Source organism: Henckelia pumila, chromosome 4 (assembly GCF_033568475.1).
Source record: "Henckelia pumila isolate YLH828 chromosome 4, ASM3356847v2, whole genome shotgun sequence".
Classification (NCBI taxonomy): Eukaryota; Viridiplantae; Streptophyta; class Magnoliopsida; order Lamiales; family Gesneriaceae; genus Henckelia; species Henckelia pumila.
Genome location: NC_133123.1, coordinates 203,349,866 through 203,356,706, shown reverse-complemented (window position 1 = coordinate 203,356,706; position 6,841 = coordinate 203,349,866). Strand labels below are relative to the sequence as shown.

The 6,841-nt window shown below is 35.5% G+C and overlaps 1 pseudogene; it reads right to left on the bottom strand.

Annotated features, from left to right (window-relative positions):
- Positions 1-1,486: 1,486 nt before the first annotated feature.
- LOC140865918 (cell division control protein 48 homolog C-like) lies at positions 1,487-5,984 on the bottom strand (annotated as a pseudogene).
- Positions 5,985-6,841: the final 857 nt, after the last annotated feature.

Genomic DNA, 6,841 nt, shown 5'->3' with positions numbered 1-6,841 from the left:
CGTGACTGGTTAGTCCAAAAAAATATTGGCAATGACGCTATATAATTTATATAGCACTACAACTACTTCACACGTGCGGCATTTGACATATTTGACCTCTTTTTAAAACACAAGATAGTCCGACGGAGTAATCTTGTGAGCGATGTCCTATATTACCCAATTATTACATGTATTATTTTTCACTCAACAAGTTACAGACCGATCAACTCGTTTCACGAATATATAAGAGTCGTGAGACCATCGCACAAGAAATACTCTTTTCCTAACCCGTTTGTGTGGGAAAATAGGATTTATCCTCCATGGTTGGAAGATTATACTGTGTAATTGTTCTATTTAATAATATACATAATCTTCCTTTAAAAAAAACGTGAGATTAATTGTATTTTTGCGCCAATGACCTTTTGGTCAAATGACATCATTTCTCCAAATTTGAGAGATGGACTGGGGAAGGAAAAAGTTTTATGAACAATGTTAGCAAAAACCTTATATTTTTAAATTTTTAAAAATTTATTGTTTATAAATATTATATATTTTTAAATTCTTTTATATTTTTTTGGTATATCAGTATACCAGTATATACCGAAAATTTTAAATTTCATACCGTTATCAAACCGAAAAAATTCGATATCGTTACCGTACCGTATCGAAATTTTTGGTATACCAAAAATTTTGTAAATTCGGTATTTTTTCGGTACGATAACTTTGGTATACCGAAAATTCGATATTTTTTTTCACCTCTAATCTCGTCCTATCACCCCAAAACAAAACAAAAAAAATGGAAAAAAAAAAAAAAAAAAAAGAAGAAGAAGAAGAAGAAGAAAGAAAGCAAGTGCATATGATATGAATTTAAAATCCCATCATGAAGAATATAATGCACATGTTTGCCTAGAGCTTCTTCTCGGTGGGGTTTCTAAATATTTTTTTATTTTATTTTATTTTATTTTTTGGCTAATTATTTTGGTTTTTTAAATCCCTAGATGAAGCTCTTATTTATTTTGTTGAGAATTTAAAGACATTGCCAACTTTTTGAATGTTTGCTCTTCGTTTCTTTGCATTAAAAAAGGTCCCCTTATATCTCTAAAAAAAAAAAAAAAAAAAAAAAAAAAGAAAAGAAATGTCCCCTTTCTACGTTTTTATTTAAAAAAAAAACTCAACTTTTATTAAACTGCTCTACTCAAATGAGTTAGGTTTCTCAAATTGATTCAAATATTATGCCTTTTTTAATTTAAATCTGAGTGATTTTTTTGTCTGTTAATTGATTTGATTTCGATCTTTTAGTCTCCGAGATTCTAAAATATTTGTTTTAATTCGTTTATTCGTCAGCACTTGGAGTGTTTTAGTTTATACACATCATTTCTTGTAATTTAATAAATTACGTAGCATATTGGTTTGTTGAATTAGGTATCGATGACACGTAAATATCTAATAAAAAAGCACTGACATCAAACTTTTCTAAAAAAATTAACTTTTAAGACCTCTCATTTTCTAAAGACGTGTCACCAAGAATGCCAACATCAATCTTTCACCTCTACTTGCACAATGCAACCTTTCCTAAAGCTTAAATACCTCAACTCATTTCTAGAATAAACTGAAACAAAAATATGACAGAAAACAAAAGTTTCCATGAACTTAAGAACAAAAGAAAAATAACATCAAATTGTCAACGAGGGATGAATTCAAGAAAATGATTTGATATGAAGAATCATCGGCTCTACCCCGATCCAGATCTGAACCTTTTCGACAAATATTCGTAGCGGCGTATTTGCTGCACCATGAAAAACCACTTATGAATTATGATGACCATGGATGAAAACAAAACATATAGTTTAGAAGATAATGTGAATGTTTAGCATGCAGGCACCTCCACTGAAACCGAGGGTGAGATTTTCTCCAATGCTCTTTTGAAATGTTCAATTTTGATGGTTCTAAGTGAGTCATCAACTGAACTTCCGAGTCGTGAAGCTCGTTTATCTTTCACTGCAGCCTGTTTATCTCTCATCGCAGCCACAGCAGCCTTATTCATCTATTTTTGAAGAATATGATTTTCGGCTAAATGAAGAAACAACGCGATATGTGGAGTAAAAGTAGGTCGGAAAAAATGGGGCATACCAGTGCATTTAGATCAGCTCCACTAAAATTTTCACATTCTTTTCCGAGAGCCATAAGATCGACGGTAGGATCTATCTTCCTCTTCCTAACAAGAGCTCTCAAGATCAATCCTCAATCCTCCGGAGAAGGGAGAGGAACATATAAAAGTTCACAAAATCTTCCAGGTCTAAGGAGAGCCGGGTCCAAGACTTCAGGCCTACGAACAGATAAAGGTATTATACAGGGGGACCTAAGAAAACATTATTTTTGTTGTCCATCCACAAAAAATGCCCCAACACCAAGACCAATAATCTCTACGTGTTTGTGGCGCCAATCACGTAAACATCCTGTCTCTGGTCTGCTCCGTTGAGTTCTACTAATAGCTGAAATAATAAAAGCAGTTGGTTTTCAGCCCATAACTCCTTAGGAAGGGGAGTTATTTGCAAAAGTGCATTTCATTGACCTGATTCAAGACCCCAACCACTCCTTTTTCAGTACAATGCTTCGTTGCTAATGCGTCCACCTAGTAAATGAAGAACTACAGATATAAGAAAACTCAAGTATCCATCACATCGACCTTTATACTGAGAGAAGAAGAAACGGATAAAAATGAAAAATCAGTCAAAGGAATTTGTAGCTTATGATAAATGTAGAGAAGTACATCAGACATGCAGAAGGGAATCCAAAGTCACAAATGTAGTTCGGATTGGTTTCTATGGTTCCAAAAGGGAGTCATGAAGTCAAGGAACTAAATTTCTCAAGGATAAAATTCTGTAAACACCGCCGCCACCGCTGCATCAAGTAGTTCAATGGATTGGAACAGAAATCACCACATACAAAGTACACATTTTTAATGCATGCATCTATTTTCCCAAAATTTGAGCTCAACTAGAGTAGAAGTACACCTGTTTCGTGGCAGGGCGAGGTATTGTAGATGGAAGTAAAGGAGAGAAAGAAAAGTACCTCATCAAAGAAAATTATGCATGGAGAGCATTTTCTAGCACGACTGAATACTCTCCGCACTTCCGATTCACTTTCACCAACATATTTATTTAGCAGTTCAGGTCCCTTAATATACACACCCAAAAAAAATTACTCTAAAGAACCAACAAATTATGTGCTCAGCTGAGAAAATATTGAACCTTAACATGAATGAAATTTGCTCCAGCTTCATTTGCAACAGCCTTTGCAATCGTCGTCTTTCCACAGCCTGGAGGGCCATAAAGCAGAAATCCAGTCTCTAAATCGACCCCGAACTCCTACAAAATAAATAAAAAATAAAAAAAATCTACATCAAACTCCTCAAAATCATGGAATAAATATGACGAGTTTCAAAATATTCTGTTAACAAACTTTGCGAGTTTATTTGTTGGGTGGGGTGGAGATTGTTTGATTCTCAATAAGAGAGTCTCAAGGATTCAAGTCGTAATATTATCGGCATATGCACATTGGAAACTAAAAAAATGAATTTGCAAGATTTGGCATTAACCTATCTATGCACAACAAAGTTCACAAAACTGTGAATCTTGCTGAGAAATATCCATCAGAATTTATCACCTCATAATTTTCAGGATACTTTATTCGATCAACGATATTAATTTGAAGCTCTTCTCTGAGAGAATGAAGTCCTCCAACATCATCCCACGTCACATTTGGTAAAACCGAAAATCCTTCTCTTTTACTTGAAGGCTGTACCATTTTAGCAGCTGCCTGCAAACAAAAAGAAAGGACAGGACAAGTGACAAGTGACAATAAGATAAGTGAAACTTTTACAAATAAATAGGAATGCATGATAGGTAGATAGAGCAAGGGCATATAATTACAGTGAACCACAGAAAGCAATAAAAATTATTCATGAAATCCCAATCTCAGCATATACTACTACCAATTTGTAGTTCTTTCTCTTTTCATACTATCGAAAGATGGCAGATACATCACCTGAAAATCAGCCATGGTAATGCAAAGTTTTTTCAGTTCTTCAGGTGACCAAGGGTAAATCCACCAGTGTTTACCATCTTCTCTTGAAAGAAGATCTTTTTTCAGCTTTACAATTCTTTTCGTCGCAAGGTTTCCAGCTTTGTTGGTGACTGCAGCCAAATCTGCTCCAACAAACCCCGGGGTGGACCTAGCTACTTTCTTAAGATCAAAATCACCCTCGACTTTACGATTGCGAGTGAGTGAAGTTAATATTTGGACCCGCGTTTCTTCATCCGGGAAACCGAAACCAATTTCACAATCAAAACGTCCTGGCCTCCTCAAGGCAGGGTCAATATCGTCCGGTCTATTTGTTGCTCCAATCACAAGGACATAACCAGAACTGCTATCAGAACTTTCTGACTCTTCATTTCTATTAACAGATTTTGCAGGTCTGGCTGATGCATCCATACAATGCATCAACTGTATAACAATCCGTTTCTCCATTTCTCTCTGCGAAGCTCCCCTTTCTGAAGCAATTGCATCAATTTCATCAATGAACACTATAGAAGGTGCTGTCCTGTGTGCTTTAGAGAACAGCTCTCTAATATTTTCTTCGGATCCACCTACGAAAGTTAAAGAAAAATAGAAAATGATAAGCTTAACAATCTATCAAGCAAAATCTCATGGCAACATTCACCATGTCCTAGAAATTAAAGAAGACCTATAACCCAGAGAAATGTGTAAAGGACAAAAAAGCGACTAATAACCCACGAAAAGGCACATGGCAGATTCAGGGATGAAGTTACAATATCCTTTCACATTCACCAATAGCATATTAGCCCATCTAACAATCATGGTCCTCACAAATTGATTTTTAAGCAAATGTTTTAGACATCCATGTACAGTTACAAATATCAGGAACTTGCAACATGTTTAAAACCATGAGGCTTTCACATGATAATGATCATTTGGCTCTCCATTTAGCAATCATAGCTAGAGAACATTTGTTAACCTCAGCTAAAACAGAGACAAACTGAAATACTTGAAACCTTATCATTCGTACCAAACCGTAACAATACTTTATGATATAACTCCACACCTGAAACTCCAGACACCAATTCTGTGGCACAAATCTTGTAGAAGGGCACTTTGGCCTCGTTTGCAATGGCATGAGCAAGCATGGTTTTCCCACATCCTGGTGGCCCGTGAAACAAAATCCCCGTGATGGGTTTAATTCCCAGTTCCCGCAGTACCTCAGGACGATGGATTGGCAACATAACATCCTCTTCCAACTGACTAATCATTTCATTCATCCCTCCGAAATCCTCAAATGTTGGCCCTCTCGTTTCATAATTGTTAAGACCATTATGTTCCCTTCCTTCCCCGGATTCGAAGCCATGTTTACCAACCTTTTGATCAACCAAATTTTCAGTCTTGTTAGGACCCTTCTCCTCGATCTCAAATTCCACAACTTCCCTGTTCTTCGATTTAGCACTGTATTTCTCCCCCTTATCATCGACTTCATCAAGTCTCTTCTTCCATGGCTCACGGATGTCGTAAAATCGTCCTCCGAAGAACCTATGCTGCTCGAGGAAGATGTCGCGGAGAAAGGAGAAAACCCGAGATAGTTCCTCCTCCTCTTTTTCACACTCATCGCCTCGCTCGTATCGAGCTCCTTGCGTTTCTTTCTGGGAGTGGCTTCCTTCTGTTCGTGGAAATCAGAATCGTCGGAGAATCCGTCGTTTTCTTTGCGTGAAGTGTGAAGGATTTGATGGACGTGTTTGGTGAAAGGCTGCAGCTCGATACGAGAGTACTGGCGATAGGTGGAGCGGAGGTGGTCCACCACTTGGTCCACGTTGGCATGCTTATCCTTCTTCAGGACGAATTTTACGTGCCGCCCGAACCTCGACGGCGGTCTGGCACTCACGCCGCCACCGCCGCCGCTTCGTGATCTTCCCATCTGCAGGTTTCGCCGCGGGCTTTCGTTTCGCGGTCTTTTCGGTTTTATCAAATGTGATTTTAAACCTTATTAATTGATATATTCTATATAACTTATTAGTAATTCAGCTTATAAATTATATTTTATTTTCCTAAAACCCAAACATTTTTTTTTTGAAATAATATTTGAGACAATAGTCACGGATTTATACATGTAAAACGAGTAGATTAAATTTATATTATCGTTTACAAGTGATTCATTTGGAAATCTGTTTTATACAATTGTTTAGTGACCTGGTTTCATAAAGTTTTTGGGTATTTGAAATATTACATTATCATTGATAATTATCATGACTATAGATTATTATTCTTTATTAGGGAAGATAATCATTTTATTGAAGATAAATATATGATACCCATATTTTATAGAGTTTTATTCTTAAATTATATAATCTTTTTATATATGTTTTTTTTGTGGCATAAGAATTAATAGTCGTAATTTTTCGATTTGTACTAGGTAAATTTTCAAGTTAACGGCTTGTAAACTATGTTAATCAAATAAACCATATTAAGCAAACTCTGTGCAAAAGATTCGTCTTGCACATACAATACGGATGCGGATGTTTATTAAACTAAAGTTTTAGAAAATAATTATATGCAAATATTATTATTTGTTTTTTTAAAAAATAAAACAAACCAACCTTAAATAATAAAACTCAAATGGGAGTGATTTTTCCAATTTTGAAAATAAATTCGAATCACTAACTTGCGCATTTGATTAAAACAAAATTATTTATTGAGGAAAGGGTAATTTGGTCTTTTTAGAATTACTAAATCTTTTGTGATCTTATTCCATCTTTTTTTTTTAATTTAAGCTTTTGAATATTAATTCATCATA